Raw genomic sequence first — 19,426 nt, 5'->3', positions numbered from 1 at the left:
CAATTTGTAGGTCATGAAGTTTAGGCAGCATGTTCATTGAAGCAGCCAATCAAAATCTGAAATCTGGCTGTTTAATTTTGCTATTTATTCAACTGACTCGTTCATTTTACTTGCTCAGTCATTTCAGATATCTGTAAGATGCAGTCATTTTTGGAAGCACTCAACAACATGCAGAACTCAATCACAGCAGCCATATTTTCTTGTCAGTACTGTGGGACACTGTTAATAATAAAACAGCTTCATATCCTCATTAAAGCTGTCTCCATGACCCCACACACACACACCCCCACACACACACACCCCCACACACACACACACACACACACACACACACACCCCCATGGCTTGTCTCTTTGATGTCCTACAGTTTAGGAGCATTACGACATGACGCCTCTGAGCCAGATATTAGGGCATCACACAATCATGCACAAAAATACAAGCTGGACACAGGGAGTCTTTGGTTATTAGTTTTTGTATGGTTGTGACTACACTGATAAAAATATTCACCGTATTTACTTAAAAAAAAACCAAGGCAACTTTTTGCATCAAATTTTCATGTAGATCAAAGTAGGTTATTTTTGTATAAACTACTAATTTGTTGTTCATGAACAAAAGATTTAAAGTAACATTTACTTAATTTAGTTAAGAAGCTTGAACGAAACTGATCTTAGTTTGAATTACTTACTTGTTCAAGTAAACCGAACTAGGATTTTTTAAGTTGATCAGACAAGACTACCTTTTGTTTAAAATACTCATCTTTTTAAAAAATAGGAAATGAAATTTTCATTTAAAATCAACTCAATGTTATCATGTACATCAAGCATAACTATTCTATGTTTAAATTAATTTTTTTCGATATTTAAAATTAATTTGCTTACCTCCATTTTATCATGTAGATCCAACGCAATCAGTCATATCAAGTGCTTGCCATATTTTTGAGTGGAACATTGTTATTTTTCAAACATATTGATATTTTTAAATGACATTTCAGTATCTATTTCTTAGTACTAGAATGCAAGCCTCACATAACTATTAAAAGTTAATTTGCCAATAGTAATGTCTGTGGCATTTCCAGGGGTTGTCGGAAGCAAAGATTGGTGAAAGGAGAAAAAAAAACATTTTTTTGTTTTTCCATATCTTCCTTTATTGACAATCTATGCGTGCAGACAAAGAACAAGATGCACATCTGAACAATACATCAGAAATTTTTAAAATTCTGACCATACACAATTAAAAGCCTGCCTTAAGCCAACTCTCATAAACTACATATGACATCAGTAACATAAAATCCCTCACACTGGATGAACATTTGTGACTGCCTGTCAACAACCAGAATCTGGGTCTGCCTGCATAGTAGAGGGACCAGAGGCCTGTACGACAAAGCTGGATTTCTCTTATCGAGATAACTTCAGGATTAACCCTGGATTTTCTGTACGACGACACTGGTTCACTTCTTACCAGGATAAATCACCTGGGTAACTTATGCTGAACGGCTAACCTGCTCCAGAGCAGGTTATGTTCTGGATAAGAGATCAATGAGTATAAAAGCACCGCCTCCTGACCAATCAGTTCTCTTGGAAAATGGCCGGCTCATTCTTAGAGGATCCTGTAGACGTTGGAGCATGGATCGTGAGAAGAGCACTTAGGAGAGAAAGAATATTTAGGGATAGAGGCAGTCCTTTCAATTTACCCGATGACATCCTATACGAAAGGTATAGATGTTCATCAGATGGACTGCGCTACATTTGTCAACTGATGGAGTCATATGTTGCAAATGTAATGCATCGCAATCGGGCGCTCACCATACCACAGACTGTAATCTGTCAAATTCACGCATTAACAGATTTTCTGCCAGCATTCCTTCCTGGCTTTTGCTGTGGAGACAGTGTTGCTTTTGACTTGGATGACTGCTTTAAATTCCTCATATTTTTTAAGAATGATTGTCTGTTCCTCCATTGAGAAATATGCTGCCTTGCAGGATTTCTCCATGTTTGCAATTGGTCAGACGCTGCAAACAGCACCCTTTTTATGTGAGCGTGCACTGATCCAGATTGGAAAACCCTGGGTGCAGTTACCGGGTTGATAACCAACTTCGTCATACAGCTGATCTGGATTGCGAATATCTTGATAAGTCAATCCAGCTAGCGGAGAGATATCCCGGGCTTGTTCATCCAGCTTCTTCGTACAGGCCTCAGGTGTATTTGACAGTGCAAATAAAACAAACATGGCAGTTTCTACTCCTTTCAGGGATAAACTTCCACAAACATAGAAGATTCAAAACATCCATATTGTTTACACCGCAAAGTGAACAGGTAGAAAACCCCTGATTATTTTTAACATTATTAAGGAAAAAATGAACAAATCTGGATTCTAAACAAAATATGTGCAACTATTTCAAACTTCAACACACAGTATGTAATTTCTGCTGTTTGTTCCCACCTTCCTGCTCCAGAAAGATCCTCTGGAACACCTCAAGGGTGTATTTAAGTTCTTTAGGGTAGCACGGTTCCAGGACATAGATGAGGCCCTGGAATTTTTCCAGAAAATACACCATTTCTCCCAGAAATTGTTGCAATTACAGATGTTTTTGGTATACATGTGTTTATTGCCTTTATGGGCATTGGAGCAACACAAAAAATCTGAAGAAAAAAGACAAAATTGACATAATTTTACGCAAAACTCAAAAAATGGGCTGGACAAAATTGTTGGCACCCTTTTAAAACTGTGGGTAAATCATTTTATTTAAAGCATGTGATGCTCATTTAAACTCGCCTTTGGCAGTAACAGGTGCTGGCAATATAAAAATCACACCTGAAGCCAGTTAGATTGTATTCATTCCTCAGCCCTGCAGGAGACCACAATGTTTACGCCCCTTTCTCATAACTTCAAGCCTAGAGGCCCCGCAAAAGGACTGTTTCTGCTGAGAATGGCTTACACGGTATTAATTCATCAAAAGTACAAACCCATGGACCAACGCTGGCCACCAGCAGTGGTTATGGTTGTACAGTTTGGCTAATCTGAAGTCACCTCATAGTTGGCTTGTGAATCCAGCAATTTAGCTTGTCACCAGGGCTCTAAACATACTACTGTCTTAAAATAACAGTAAAAATTCTAGTTAATTATATCAGCTTAACAATGATGAGCAACAAAATGTAACTCTTACCTTGTAAAACTTTGTCCATGAAGTCCTTTTCACACCACCACGTGGTCACTCACCGCCTCCAGTCATTTTAATGAGGGAAGGCCGGCAGACGGGAAGTGGTTTTTACCGTGGCGCTAGGACCCAGAAGCGGTTGCCACCCATGTGAACGCGCACAAATTTTGCCCTGCCGCTCAGAGATCAGCAGCCAATCACATCGAAGGAGGGAGAGAACCCGGAAATAGCAGGCTTTGCGGGTCAAAGCAAACAATGGAGGAGCTCGTAATGTTGGTGTCAGAACATGCTGAGCTCTACAACACGGCTCTACCGTCGTACAAAGACAGCCAGAATAAAAATTGTGGAACCAACCATTGAAACGTATTTTCTAGGGAGAATTATTTTGATGACTGAACCGTATTTTTCCCTCCATTTTATAGTATGTTATACATGTTAATATACAAAGATTGTGAGGTATTCTACGTGTTTTTGGGGAGGGGGGTTGTGATGGACTTATGGGCGGGCTCTGCTGTGATGTTCACCAAAGCACCTATGTCATTGCTGCCTCGTACCGTGCTGGCAGTAGCCACTTTAAAAAACGCTCTGCATTTTGGGGGACTCCTCCGGCAGGGAGGCGGTTTTCTGTGTAGTTACCGCGCGGTGGTGTGTAACTGGCTTTAATGTGACGTAACAGCAGGTCCCCCGATGGCTCTCAGTGCAGACTTCTTCAAACTAGTATTGCCATGTTCCTGTAAAAAGTACCCACAATGCACCAGAAAGGGCAAGGAGACTGTAGCATTTTGAAAAACTGAGTGGATAAGTAAAGATAACGAGAAAAATTTTGTTGTGTGGATGGATTTAATATGATTAGTTTGTAATACATGAATTATTCTCATTAAGAAAAGTAGACGAAATTTCTTGTGTTTCTAACAAATGAAAGTTGATTTATAACTAGACATATTTATGTAAAGCATCGACAGGAATTTGTATTGTTAATATCACAGATTTATTTAAGTAGAATTTACTTTTACTCAGAATTATTTTTCTCAGTGTACCTCAGTGCCATTTTCTGTCACACAAGTTTTAATAGGAAAAAGAAGACTTTTTTTTTTTTTACTCTTGTATGGACAAGCGTTGCTGATAATATCACTGATAACATTTTATTTCTAGACAATTCCATAGTAATTCTTTAGAAAAATGTCTGTCCATTTGGTAGGGATTGAAGTTTTGGTGACTTTATCTCACACATATGTGCAGAAACACTATGACAGATGCATAGGTGCCTGCTCTCTGTGTGACTGTTTGTTTGTAGCACTGTGATGGATGGAGGCTGAAGGCAGTGATCGTGTGCAGAGTGGGAACAGAATGGCGTGATTTTATTGCCTTTAGCGTGGAGCAGCATTTTTGAAAGTCAGAGCATCAGTGTCCTCTCACTCTGAGCAGGGCTGTCCATAAGGGGGATAAAGGGGAGAGCTTTCTGGGGCCCAAATAAGGGCCCATTAAGGTCAGGAAAATCATGGTCCACCGAGAAGTTAATCTGTGATAACCATATTTTATATTTAACCTGAATAATACCTGCTCCTTACAAAGGAACACAAATGAATTTTGTATATTTATGCTGTAGTAAAATACAGCCGTTTCAATATGTAAACCCATTTTCTTAAAAGAGAACAATATCATTTTAACTTAACTATTTAGAAAGTAATGTCAGACATTATAGGCAAGCCATGATTTGAACAAATGTCAGGATACAAGAGAATAAAGCAGAAGAAATGGTAATAATTTCAAAAATAATTGAATAATTGCAAAATAAAAGAAAAAAATGACAAAAAATGGGTTAAAAGGGGCAAAAATTGGCCGAAATCACTGGTGATAAGTGATTAAAAAGTGTCGAAAATACGTTAAGAGGCAAAATGGGTTAAAGCAGCAAACATGGGTTAAGAAAGGAAAGTTGCAAAAATTGTTGGTAAAAATTGTGAAAAGGGTTTTAAAAGTAGCAAAAGAAGGCAAACAATGGGAGGCTTCAGTGAGGAAAAGAGGTTATAAAAGTGGCAAAATGGGCGGAAACAGTGATGCAGATTGACGAAACTGGACATGTGGCATGAATGAATAATTTGAACATTAAACTCAATTAGCTTAACACACTTTTCAGCTCCAAGACGCCAAGATGCTAGCACCAATACTACTGATCCAACAAACATGCATTGATATCATCATAAATCAAAATTAAGGAGGGCCCATTCTCAGGGTTTTCCAGGGGCCCAGCCAGTTCTGTGGGCATGCCTGGCTCTGAGGTGCCACATCATCCCACGATCCTCTGTTCACGTACAATGAAAAGCAGAAATTCACAGCAAGTTTCTCTCGTTTTACCTTAGTACAAAAGGTAAAGGCTTCTCTGACTGACAGCCCTGTTTTTCCTCTAAACATGTGTGTTTAGATTGTGTGAGCATTGAAGTGACAGCACCAACTACGGTATATTTTTAGGCAATGTATTTTTATTGAAATTTTCTTCAATAGACAAGGTACTTAGAGAAAAGTACAGACATAATAACTAAAAGACGGTCTGAATTAAACAACACAAAGACAAAAATACATACTAGTACAGTGAAAGAAGAAGAAATAGGAATAAAAATAACTTACAATACCTGTTCACAGACTAATATGAGTACACAGCAATACCATTTTCAAGTATCAAGAGGCCTAAAAGATTCTCCTCATAGGAAATAAAAGGCTGCCAGTCTGTATCAGACTTTCCAGTGGTCCCCTGTAGTGTATATCTCATCTTTTATATTTTGAGATAATATGTGACGCCACAAATCCACCTGCCAAAGTGGGAGGACGGTCACTCTTCCAGGAAACTCCATTAAACTCTAAGATTTCCTGGGTTTTCATTCTTGCTGTGGTATAAGTCCAAAATTATCCTGGTTCCTACACTTCCCATGATGCAACTCAAACACTTCTTTCAGAGCCAGGGAAGATCTTATACAACACTTTTCAAAGGGTAAGTAACCCTCCTGGTGATGAGTAAAATCCATGAAGTGCCCCTTGAATTTTTGCCTTAATTTGCATCATCTTTAAGCAAATCTATTAAATCTTTACAGAGAGTTCTTTGAGCGTAGACCTCTCTACTCTCAGACACTTTGCCAGAAACCTCTCAAGGCAGGTGTGGGGTTAAATCGCTGCCTGTCTGTATGAGAACATTTCACTGCAGAAGCTTGGCTTGTAGCCTGAGCCAGTATGAGAAAGATGCTAATATGAGGGCTTTTGACCCCAAGTGTCATGAATATAAGTTTATCTCTTATTACTTATTTATCAGCAATCCATATCATGCTACTTTGATATGTGACCTTAGAAATAAAAATAAGCAGATAATTGCTAATTATTTTTCTATCAGCTGCCTAATGGCTGTATGTACAACTTGATGGGTACCAGTAGCAGATGTAAAATATGCACCAGACACAGATATATTATATTAGACAGTGCCATCATCAGATTTACATTACACTGTAATCAAAAATTTTTCCTAAAGTATGATATGGGGCTGTGTTGACAAGCATATGTTGCAGAAAGTATTCAGAGCCCTCATTTTTTGTGTGTTTTTTATGTTGCAGCCTGATGCTACAGTTGAAAAAAAATCTTATTAATCTACACTCAGTACCCCATCATGACAAAGTGAAAACAGTATTTAAAAAAAGATTTGCAAGGTTCTTAGTAAGAATAGTGACCAAGACCCTGGTGGTCACTCAGGACAATACAGCTATCACTGCAGCCCTCCTCTGATCTAGGCTTATGGTAGAGTGGCTAGACTGAAACCTCTCCTCACTGCAAAAGCTGACTAGTTTGCAAAAACTCCACATGAAGGCCAAACTTTTTTACCATAAAGGTGCTAAATTATTTGAAAAACAATATTTTTTTATTGTGATTTAAAAGGGGACGATCAATCACAATTAACTACAGAAATCCTGAGATTAACTGCAATTACAAATTCTAATCTTTTAATAGCCTTAATTTCCATTTTTTTATATTCAGTCTTTCATGCATTTTAAGTTGACCAACCAGTTATATGTACGGTGATTATGAGGTATTGATGACAACTGACATTAGAAAATCCTCCAGGCTAAAACAAAGGAATATGATTGGATTCATCACCCCACAACGTTCATAGTCAAGGATGAAAATCTCAGTTTTCTGGTTCAAAACAGAATCCAACAAGTCTCCCGGGCCTGATCAAAAAAACATCTGACAGTGTTGAAAAACAGCGAAGATCTCTGAGGGCTTTCACATCAAACTGCACCTGTAGATCTGAACAGCATGCACCAGAGCTGACCGCATTTCAGAACTAATGTGGGGACTCGTTTAATGTAAGAGCAGAGCCAGCGTGTGTGTAGCAGGCAGAGACAATGAGAGGAAGTGAGAGAGTGAGCGAAGTAGAGGCACTTGTGTGGTACTCGGCAAATATGCTGCAAGTTTCGGTGCATTGGTAAAGGTGAGAGTGTGGGTGGGTGACGGCGCACATCTTCTCCTCCACTTCCACAGAAAACGGATTTCGCGTGTGCAGGTGGGAGTGGATGTGTGTGTGTGTCTGACTAGAGCTAGGATCTGAGAACTATCCATAATGGCTACAGGCTATCTCTGTGACTCTCTAAAACCGTAGCTAACACAAACAGTTTCAAAGCTTTCACAGCAAATGAGGCTATGTATAAATTGCAAACACCAGGTAACATTTCAGCACTCAGGCCAATCATCACACTAAGCTAAACACTAAAGAGCATGGTTGAAGTACTGTTGAGCCAGTAGCTTATCATTTGTGCATGTTTTCAGAAGAATGTAGTGCAATGAAGACTGTGTATGTGTGCTGAAAACTATAAGCTGCCCATCAGTGGGTAAAGTTAAGCTGAAACCAATCATAAGATTAAACAGTAATTGTAGGCTTAGGACCCATGTGGCACAGTATGAGTCGTACATGTCAGCTCAAGATAAAGGATATGAAACCACAGCTGAATGAAGTTTTGAATGCAGAGTTTAATTTCTCCACCTTTTTTATGTAGGTCAGAACCACAATGCTAAATACTTTTGCCCTGGAGAGAGCCGCGCTAATGCTGCTAAATATAAGCCTCTCCAACACTACGAGAAGGCAGAGCCGGGGTGCTCTTTGAGAGCAGAGACAGTGAGAGTTCAGAAAGCAGTGTGAGTAGGAGAGAGAAAGAGGAACGAAGCAGGCGTGTGAGCAGAAATACCTGGGAGAACAACAGAAAACAAAAGAAGACACACAGAGGGAAAAGGAGAACTAGACATGTTCCTTTTGTGAAATCTAGAAGAAGTTCCATGCATAAAGCATCCATGTGACAAAATGATGGAGATTTAGTCAAACCACAGAGGCGAGCCGTGTCATCCAGTCATGCCACGGTTTTTTAATCAAAAGCCCTTTATGCTTAGTAAACTGCATTGTGCTGTCTTGCCCTCATATCTTTGAAAACAGATGCTGGATGTGAACATTGTAGCACAGAGCAAAAAGGAAAGGCACTAGTTAAATTGAAAGAGGAGTAAGGTTTAAGTAATTGCAGATGCTGAGGGAGGGATTCTCAGCTCATACAGGTCAGAGTGTTAAGGTTGACATCAACATTAATTAAAAAAATGCAAAGGTCCTGAAATGAGTAAATACAAGGGTTCATCAGAATTATTAAACATTTTTCATGATTGCATCTTTGTGAGATACTGTTCTGAAACTCAGTGACCCACTGTGTAAAGATGCAACTATTTCTTCAGTGCAACACCTCCCCTCCACCCCACCCCTCCCTGTGTTCTTCCATTTTTACTTCTGTTCCCCATTCAAATACGCAGCTCAAAATCCATTTGAGTCTTTTAAAAAGTATTTAATATAAAGTGTTTTCTTGGGTTTAGATTTTCTGTGTTCTTTTGCAACAAAACTCCTCTATCAAGCCTCTAGAAGCATTGTGTCTGGAGGTGTACAGTTCTTTGCAGATGATATCACGAAGCAGTGGCCAATCCCCATGGGTGGCAAGTAAGGATTTCTGCATAGAGAAGTACTACCAAAAAGCTGTTCTGAGCTGTTAACAACTATGCCAAGCTTTCAAAGTGCAAAATAAAAAAAGATTTAAGCTACGTTTGTGTCCCGAAAGTAGTGAAATAGTCAGGTTAAAAAAAAGTTTCTGTGAATTGAAAAGCCTCAGTTTGAAGCCAGGACAAGCAATGTCACACAATGCTAATGTATGGTCCATTTCCACAAAGCAGTCCAGTTTAGTTCAGCAAAGTTTTGCTATGGTTTTGCACATTAAACTCTGATCTTACCCATATTTCCTCAGCTGATGTCCACCCAGCCTTTCTCATTGTGACAGGAAATCCATCTCTTTGAAGAGATCTAGATCATTTAGGTCTGCTAAGTGGAGCTGTTTCAATTAAAATCATGTTTGTGATAAAATCAGGAAATTTCTTATGTGTTAAAAGGGCACAGCTTGCCTCATTGCTCAGCACAAGACTTCTTTAGACTCTTGTCTCCATTCATCTGTCCAGACAAAGCTCGATGCTAGTAGGTCTGTAGGCCTGAGTAGTTTGCAATATTGATTATTTAAGGTAAACTGCTTAAACAGTAGAAAAAATCACTTTTTTGTAAAGTGTAGGGGTTGTATTTAGTGTGTCTTGAAAATTTCTGATGATAATTGCAGTGCACAGGTCCATTTAGAGCCGTAAAGTACTAACTTTCCTTTTTTATCGTTCATTCCTTATGGCTCTCAACCACTTCCTGACCGCACAGACATTCAGGACCTTATGAATGCAAACATCCTATTATCCTCCCATACATAGTTTTAGAGCTTATGGTTGGACATGGGGGTGTATTAAACATGTGTCATCCTCCAAGCAAAAAATAAACAAGCTGAAGGAAATGCCGTCCCAAACTGTGTGGATACAGAGCCTTTAAAAAAAACCTCACTTATGAATGTATCTATTTCAGATATATAATCAAGACAAGATATAATTCAAGACTGCTTTATTAGTTTTTAGAATGTCACATATAATTTTAGACAACTTCTCTGGAAACATTAGTTTTAAAGTTAATCTAACAGCACAATAACTTTCAACAGGGAAAATTCTGTCTATCCCAGTTTGACAGAGCGCCCCAGTTCCCTAATTTAAGCATTATGCAACTTTGTCAGAGGGCTGAGGTGCTTTTACGAAAAGTGCATTCAGCTTTACAGCACTTTTTCACACACCAGCCTTCAGTTAAAAAGAAACCAGTTAGCCCATGTCAGGATTGTTTGATACAATGGCTGTGATTTAGATGCAGGAAGATGGTGAAGCATGAAGCTAATCTGCAAATTCCACATACTTCATGTCTGCAGGGTTGCACATTTGCCACAGTTTGCTTAACCCTGCAGCTCACACTCACCCATTGGAATGCATCTCTGGACTGCAGCCCTGTGCAGGTGGAGACAAAGATCACAGGAGAACTACGTGTTTGGTTTGAGATTTACTAGAGTTTGTTTAAATACATTTAGAAACTTACCAGGTGCATTGTACGTTCTCATTCCAGTTTCATCAATCTGCTCTATGGGGATTGATGCCCCAGTGAAAATAGACCTTGTGTATATCTTGAGTGGAGTGGCACAGAGTGGTACTCAGAGACCTTTGGTTGTCATCAAATCACACCAAACTGAATTCCACCATATTGTTTCTTTAAGGGCTCCTTGTGTTTTCTCTTCTGTTTAAAAAAAACACTTTGTGTTATAAAATCATGAATCACAGTTAAGTCACCTTCCAGCCCTTCAATGATTATTCCAGTTTTCACTGATAATATTTATTTATTTCGTTCCAAATTTAGCCTTTAAGAATGCGTCATTACTGATTCTTCTCTATCCGCAAAGCTACCCCTCCAGCCATGGTGACAAGCAGCAATATCACCAAATCCAATCCTCCTGATTAGACCTCAGAAAAACATATAGAAATGTCAAATCTAACTCTAGCCACCAGCACTTTTCTCTCTCTGTCAAAAACACTTTGGATGTGGAAATTGGTTTCTTCCTCTGTGTGTTGCCTAAGTGTCTGAGGTAGACATGTATGATTGGAGGTGTGGGAGGCTGTAGGTGGGTCTCCCAGCTCCAATCATGCTCCCTGACTGCCCCATTGTCATGCTAATTTTGAGCAAATTATCTTGTTCAGAAAATCTGGGTTTTCCTGTCCTGTATTCTTGCCTATCTGTTCTATATTTACCTCCTATTGTTACTGTGATCAGAGTTGTCATCTCTGATAAGCAGCTTAAAAAAAAATCTCCAATGCACATAGATGTGCAATCACAGCGTCTCTTACATGGACAGACAGTGAGGCGCACCACTAGCTTTGTGCTAATGTTCACACAGTCCATGTACAGAGGCCATTATCCTCGATTCAAGTGGAGCAGGTTAGAATTTACCCTAAAAAAACAAAGTGAGGTGTCTTTAATGACCAGTGAACAGGAGGAAAAGTTCACTTTAATCATCCATGTCTCCTGACATTTTTTCTGCGATTGCTGTTGTCATCAGCCTTATATTTAATCACACTCATGCACACACACACACTCAGCCCAATGCCCATATGCAAATTGGGCAGAAGTTTGCATACTGGTAAGCTTTGGGACAATCCTTCATGAATAATGGAGTCAAATATGACAGACAGAAGAGGATTTGGAGTAACCATTAAGCTGAGAAAAACTCTACTTCTGGTCTCTGTCCAAAAAGATCAACTGTGAGGAGATCACTTGTCTCCACTTCCTTGGAAGAAAACTTTCCCACAAATTTGTGGGGGAAAAGTTGGATAATTCATGTTGTGAATAGCTAATTGATATGGATGCTTTGGTAGAATCTGCAGTTGTTTCCATGTTTGTCATGATGAACCAAAACAAAAAATACTGTCTGAAGTATTTCAGTGGGAAGCTCTCTATTACGTGTCATAGCTCGGAGAGGTGAAAAACATAACACCAAGCTTTGTCACCTGTAAGTGATTAGGAGCACTCTATGAAGGTGTCTTGAAAAACATTGACTTTGGGCCTAAGGTTATTTTTCATGAATATGAGCCACAGCACAATATACAAAAATAGAATGTTTGTTAGTACTTAAAAATTTAAGATAAAAAAAGTGCTAATGTGCTTGATGGTGGGGTAAAGTCATACCACATATCCACCGTCATAGGTAGTGACAAAGGTATAATGGAGGGAGCAATGTGGCAATGTGCAACATCAGAGCCAGAAAAGCTGAAGAGCACTTTGTGTGTTTCCCTGAGTGTGTTAATGAGATCCCGCCGTGAGCTCAAACACTGAGTCTCTTACACTCTGTTTTAGCATTTTGCAATGCCATTTTCATTTTTTATTTTCCAACACCATAATGCATTGTGAATTTACACACTGGGACACTAATATTACACTGCAACGTAACTGTGATGCAGCACCTTGCAGAACCATAATTTGTATCTGTGTTTTATGAGCAGTTTAATTATCAGTGTTTGCTCATTAAAGCAGGCACTAAGAGTTAAAAACCCATGAAAACCTGAGTGAATTGAGTGAATCACGGGACAGACAGATCAAAATGGAAAATTTATCCTAGAAAACTTGGTTAACTTTAACACTTTAGCAGAGGTGCTGGTAAGTGTACATAGCAACCATGTGTACATCTGTTTCTATGATCTCATTTAAAGCCACAGCCCACTCCTCCGAATCATCATGGACTTAAAACAAGTAAACTATGTGTTAAAACACACCTTTAAATAGTTGTTTAAGCCATTACTATGTGAATTGCTGCAGCGTTGGGCTCAAGACAAACCAAGTCGATCCACTGCAGTTCACAGCTTGTGTTAAAGCAGGCTGACAGATACAGTTTGCATAGTGAGGTCACTCACTGTATGTCATTGATATTACAAACACCAAACCTGGACAGGCCAGTACACTTTTTAACTCATTGCTGTGATTCAAGTTAATTGTACTGACACAAATGGGTGATGCTTGGCTTTTACCTGGTTGCTCTTCAGTGTTGGAGCAAAAAATTCTGACAACTGGACTCAGGCTGAGCTGTTGTCTGTCACATTTCACTCTGTTTCACAAACATTGGAGCAATGTGCATTACAACACAACACACATGTTAGCAATAAAGGCACAGGCTGAGGGCTACATCACTGATTCTCAGTACAACAGCTCAGCCTCAAGTTTGTTAGTGCCTTTGAAAAACTGTCCTAAAAGCAGCGTAAAAGTAGTAAAAGCAACACAACATCATTATTCTCTTCTTCTTTGCATCTTGACTAGGTCAGAAACACTTCAACCATTTTCACAAACCTTGTTTATTTTTGTCTATTTTTTAAAGCAGTCCAGCTACTTTGCATAAAGTGTGTTGTGTTGATCTGTAAGTTTATATTTTATCATGTAACCAGAGAAATAAACATGTGTTGGCATGTTTTTGGTGGAATCAGAGAGGTTTCTAACACCTGGCTGAGGTAGAGGAAGATGAGATGAGAAGATAATCATTTGTTGATCCTAGAGGGGAAATTCAGGCACCAGAGTGATACACAAGTCTAAAAGTCACTGTGATGTTTTCATCTATAGCTGTTCTCCAAGAATGCATCCTTTTACATTGGAAAACTAAGTTAGTAACCACCTTAAATCATGTATGCTTTTGGAGCTGTACAGGGAATAAAATGATTGAAGGATTTCACTTGTTCAGAGAAGGTTTAAGTTTTAAAAGCAGTTTTTAAAATGCAGTTCTAATGTTTTCTGTTGTTTGTGTACAATATTTTTGAGCTCATTGAAACAATAATGAAGAACTTTCACTTGCATGCCCTTACCTCTTAATCAGGCTGGCATGTGTGAGGAAATTCACCTGCTCAGTTGACAGGAATAGAAACAAGCCAAAAACAAGGGAATAATTTATGTACCAGTTTGTGAATGTGTTATTTCTGCTGTAAAGTAGACTCTTTAAGACAAGATATGGTAAACTTTAATATCCCTGTTGTGACATTTGTCTTACTTTTGATGCAAGACTCAAGAATAAACATTAGAATCAATATCCCAATCGATCAGGTCTGTCAGGTCTGCAGCTGTTTTACAACAATGTCAGATGTGTCCATGAATCATTTCTAGCAGTACATTATCTATGTAGCCTACCCAGCTAACAGAGCTACATAAGCTACGCAGGTTGTGCTGGAATATTTTCATGGAGGGTTAGCTTTTTTTTTCCTGTAAGCAGCCTCGTTACTCTGCTTTACGAAACGTTTTATAATCAGGTTTTGCAGCTTAACCCTTACCCTAACCCTAGATGGAAGTTTATTTCTAAAGTTTAACTGTATATTTCTGTTCTGGGATATTCGGCGTCTCAGATGAGCTGTCTGTGAGAGTGGCCATCAGAGATGATCAGTCTGCAGCCAGACTGTCTTAGGGATTTGTTGCAGAGAACAGCTAAGGCTGAGCACCAGTCTTCTGCATTTTCACATGTTCACTGACCAAACAGTACCACCTCCTCCTCATGTGAGTGTGCTCACTTGCAGAGCATCTCTGTCAGCCTATCTTCAACACTGGCTATGAACTGGAATAAATCCAATCAGTTTGTCTCCCAGCGCTGCAGTGATTTTCATTCCCAGTATTACACTTGCACAAACAACTGCTTAAATTAGTGTTTTAATGGAGAGCTTGCCTATTTAATGTCTAAGATGATTCAGAGAAGTAGGCTGTGGCTATAATGATGATCAAAGAAGAAGCTCCATATTCTGTAGCTCTGCTAACGCTCTTTTATTCAACAGTAACCCCTCTATTTTATAGTTCCTACTTGCAATGTTGCTTGTATGATTTAATTGTGGGGCAGCTATATCAGAAAGGGTGTTAACCAGAGATTCAAGCTGTAGCAATGAGAACTCAACACAGACTTATAAGAATATTATTATTATTATGGACAGACATGAGTGTCATATTACTGTTTCAGGGGAGAAGAGAGTCATAGTGCTTGAACAAGAGCAGAATAAAACAACCATGTTATAAATTTTAGGTATCACCCTACTTGTCAATGGAGGAAAAGTCAATCTCAATGCTGATGGTCTGATTTTCTTTTCTTTCATATATAGTAGCAGTATTAGACTAAAACATTTTCATAATCTGTTAAAAACTCATTAGAGATGCTTTAATATCCATCCTAACAAAGTCACAACCACTATCACTTTCATTCAACGCCTTCCCTTTTGCATGTCTCACTTTGTGTAAGTGTGTGTCAGTGTGTGAATGTGTGTTAGAGAGAACAGACAGACACACAGACAGATGAGTGTGTCAGCAGTTGTGCTTTTGAGCAGCAGCAGTGACAAAGGGCAGGGATAATAGGGGATAATCACAGCTTTATCCTGTCACTGCCAATCACACTGGCTGGAGGATTGAGAGATGAAGACAGCAGGCCATGTAGCCCCACGTCGATACGCCTGACCGGCTATCCTCTCCCTCTGTGACAGCCTGTAAGACATGCTCTAACCCGCAGATGAGAACCTTAATCCAGCCATACACTCATACTTCGACTCTGCAAGATTAGCTGTGAGGTCTCTCCACATTGATTCAGCATCCCCCCTGTTTCTTTGTGACAGAGGGCAGAGGAAAAGAATCACAACTAACAAGAAGGAAAGGAGAATATGAGGAGGCGTAAAAAGGCTGACAAATAGTTAGCAAGATAAGGACAAAGAGGGAGCGAGTGGAAGAACAACAGGGAAATGCAAAGAGACAAGAACAGAAGGGGAGGCAAAGATGAACCAGGTCACACGTCAAAACACGGTTAATGCTTACAGAGCACAACAGGATCTGAACTGCAGGAGAAAAGGAAGGAGGCAAGAAGATAAATTTATGTTTCCCAAATAAGAGAAAAAAAAAGAAATATGTTTTTGGTAGCCTAGATTTTTTCTCCACAAAGACCTGGGAAAGCTGCCCAGTGATGATAGAAACAGAATAAATAAAAGCAGGGTGAGACAGAGAGGAAGAGATGGATGGAGATGGAGAGAGTGTGGGTGATGATGAAGCTGAAGCAGCTAAATTGTCATGGTTACCATTGCCGGTCTGTGTGAGAAGGCTGCTCGCCTGTGTGTTTGTTTGTGACTTTAAAGTAGAGCACTAGGCCTGCAATGTCAACAAATGCCATGTGATATTTGTAGAAGTTGACGTCGACTCGGTCTGTGCCTTTTGCTACCAAAGAGCTGCTTTCAGTCAGCGTTACATCATATTTAGAAGGAGGGTAGGCACAAAGGACTTCCACTGAAACGCACATTATTTATCCATAAGCACAGAGATAAGGAATTTAGCATGGAAGGGATTCACAGTTCATGGTGTAAATGCCTAGCTATATTTAGTTTTTTATCATAATATCCTGAAGCAGTTAATGACAAATGAGAAAATTCCAACCACATCTGTTCAAAAGGCACGGATACACTGGCATCAAATTTCCTCACTCCCCCTCAAGCTTAAGTTTCTTTTTGTATTTTGTGATTTCAAACCAGTGTTTAATGCTGCATCACTCATTCCTGTTCTGATTACTTTTTTCACCATACACAATGTGTTTGTATTTGATCCTTTTCGGCATGTTTGTGTCCGTTTTCTCACATTTACAGCCCTGTCTATGTGGTTTAATTTGAATATGCCTGTATATGTGATTTCATTCAGTTTTTAAATCTGTTTGTATTTCTTGGCAGATGATATGCAGAATAAAATGACACCTGAATGAACATGTAGGACACAAAAACACCCATAGAGCTCTCTGTCTGTCTAGTCAGAGCTCATCATTACATGCTGAATTGCCTCAGCACAAATTCCCCCAAAATAAAGTTAGCAACTTTAGAGCTTCAGTGGGATATTTTAAATGGATAATTCAGTTTATTTGAAACAGGGTTGTCTGAAGTGCTTGTCAACAGCAAGCATATTAGCCATTAGAGATGTCAGTCAGCAAAAAAGAAAAGCCAAAATACAACACCTGGTAAATGCACTTTCTATTGAGACAGTAAAGACTGATATACAATGACTAAAAAATGTATTCACCCTCTTGATGATGTTTTACCCTTTTATTGATTTTATAAATCAATCATCGTCAATATAATTAATTTTAAAAAGTCATGTAAAATGTGTGACTGCGTAAATATTCACCCCCTTCAAGTCAGTATTTAGCAGATGCGCCTTGGCTGTAACTACAGCTCTGAGTCTGTGTGGATAGTTCTTAAGTCAGTCTTTCGTTTTGCTTCATTCTTCTTTTCAAAACTGCTCAAGTTCTGTCATGTTGCACAGGGACCAGGCATGACCAGCTCTTTTCAAGTCCAGCCACAAATTCTCTACTGGATTGAAGCCTGGGCTTATACTCCAGAACATTCACCTTGTTGTCTTTTAACCATTTCTGTGTAGCTTGTGCTGTATGATTCAGGTCATTGTGTTGCTGGAAAATACATCTTCTCCCAAGTCATAGTTCTCTTGCAAACTGAATAAGAGTGTCCTCCAGGATTTTCTATTACTGTTACTATAACGTAACATGCATGATACAAGGCATGACAATCACGCAGAAGAGAAGTTGATGCAGTAATCCTTACAGGCATGCGTCCTGTGTTTTTACGCAGCCACTGGTTGCGGCTTTATAGCAAATATGGCACTATGCCTGCACTGGTGAATCTTTGCAGATCTCAGAGTTGATCTTGCCTGCATGACTCACTGGTGTGAGACAGAGCTCAGTTTGCGTCTGCAGACTTCAGGGAATTCCATAAACTTCTCTGATTGACCCGACGGTTTCACAGAACACCGTCAGGCTTCACGATTTAAGGCCCATTTTGGTGCTTTCCGGCTCTCTCTCGCATGTGCACGTTATATATTTAAATATAAATCATTTAAATTCAGCGCACTGATGTCTTGATTGCAGCATATTTTTTAAAAATTTTCAGCATCCTGAATAATTTTACGAGACTTAAATTGATAATGAATTGACACCAACTGAATAGAAACACGCTATTACCACAGACAGTGACTGAGACTAAACAGGTTAAAGTTCATCATCATACAGTCAGGATTCAACAGGTCATAGAAGCAGCTTTATCCCTTAAAATGTGTTCTCCATGTCAGTGGATGGTATTAAAATGTCATATTATTATGACATTTTAATACCGGATAAACTCACAAACAAAAACGTGCAAAACTTAAAAGTGAACACCGTCCATCCATTTTCTATACCCCTTATTCCATTCTGGGTCGGGGTTGGGCTGGAGCCTAATCCCAGCTGTCATTGGGCGAGAGGCGGGTTGCACCCTGGACTGGTCGTCAGTCAATCGCAGGGCTGATATATAGAGACAGACAACACATAGAGACAGACGACCAGGCACGCTCACATTCACACCTACGGCCAATTTAGAGTGATCACTTAACCTAATGAGCATGTTTTTGGTGATGGGAGGAAGCCGGAGTACCCGGAGAGAACCCACGCGTGCACGGGGAGAACATGCAAACTCCACACTGAAAGGCCCTGTTCGGGAAGCAAACCAGCAATCTTCTTGCTGTGAGGCAACAGCGCTAACCACTGCGCCGCCGTGCCACCCTAAAAGTGAACACCCTTTGAAAAATAGACCATATTCCTGTAATCTAAAGGTTCACCTTTCAGACACCATCAGACCACTGTGTGAATGATGGAGCTTTATTCTTGCTATAATGTGAAATATCACAATTATGCATAAAGTAGCGGATGTTAAAAATATTAAGTGTCCCTTTACTTTAATGACAAATTGGAAAATAAAAATAAACTACAAAAGAAGAAATCAAGTTTAAGCACCTGTTGCACCCATGAACAGACAAGGACTTCGTCTTCCGTTTTGCAACTTCATTTTACCCGGTGCTGTATTTTTTTTTAGGATTGTTTGGTCGTAAAAGCATCCGGTACTCAGAACAGCAGCAAACATGTGTACACTCTTCTCTTCAACCACAATCGTAACAGACTACGTTCTCTCAGCATGCAGGCTGATTACATCACGTGTTGCATTAAATAACCATAAGTAAATAATACCTTTTAACATCTCAATGAAATGGCTAGCTTTTTAAACTAATTGACAAGGGTGAAATTATAGTGTTTACATTTCCATGTTAAATTATTAGCTGCTTTCAATTCCCTCTACTTAATTGAATAGGAATATTTCTAGGTCGTAACACACCCAAAATTTTCTGGGAGAGGATCTCTAAAATCCCAAATATGGCATAATCTAATGTATTTATTTAACTTCCTGTCCTTGTAATTTTAAGAAATGTAAAATGTCATCAGAACTTTTTTGCACTTTGTA

General features: G+C 39.3%; 1 protein-coding gene across 3 annotated transcripts in view; it reads left to right on the top strand.

Moving 5' to 3' along the window:
* LOC121508722 (phospholipid phosphatase-related protein type 5-like) overlaps positions 1 to 19,426 on the top strand; it is an 80,376-nt gene that overhangs the window by 36,142 nt on the left and 24,808 nt on the right. The gene's annotated exons all lie outside the window — the stretch shown is intronic.

This window comes from Cheilinus undulatus, linkage group 4 (assembly GCF_018320785.1).
Source record: "Cheilinus undulatus linkage group 4, ASM1832078v1, whole genome shotgun sequence".
Taxonomy (NCBI): Eukaryota; Metazoa; Chordata; class Actinopteri; order Labriformes; family Labridae; genus Cheilinus; species Cheilinus undulatus.
This window is presented reverse-complemented; position numbering and strand designations above follow the sequence as displayed.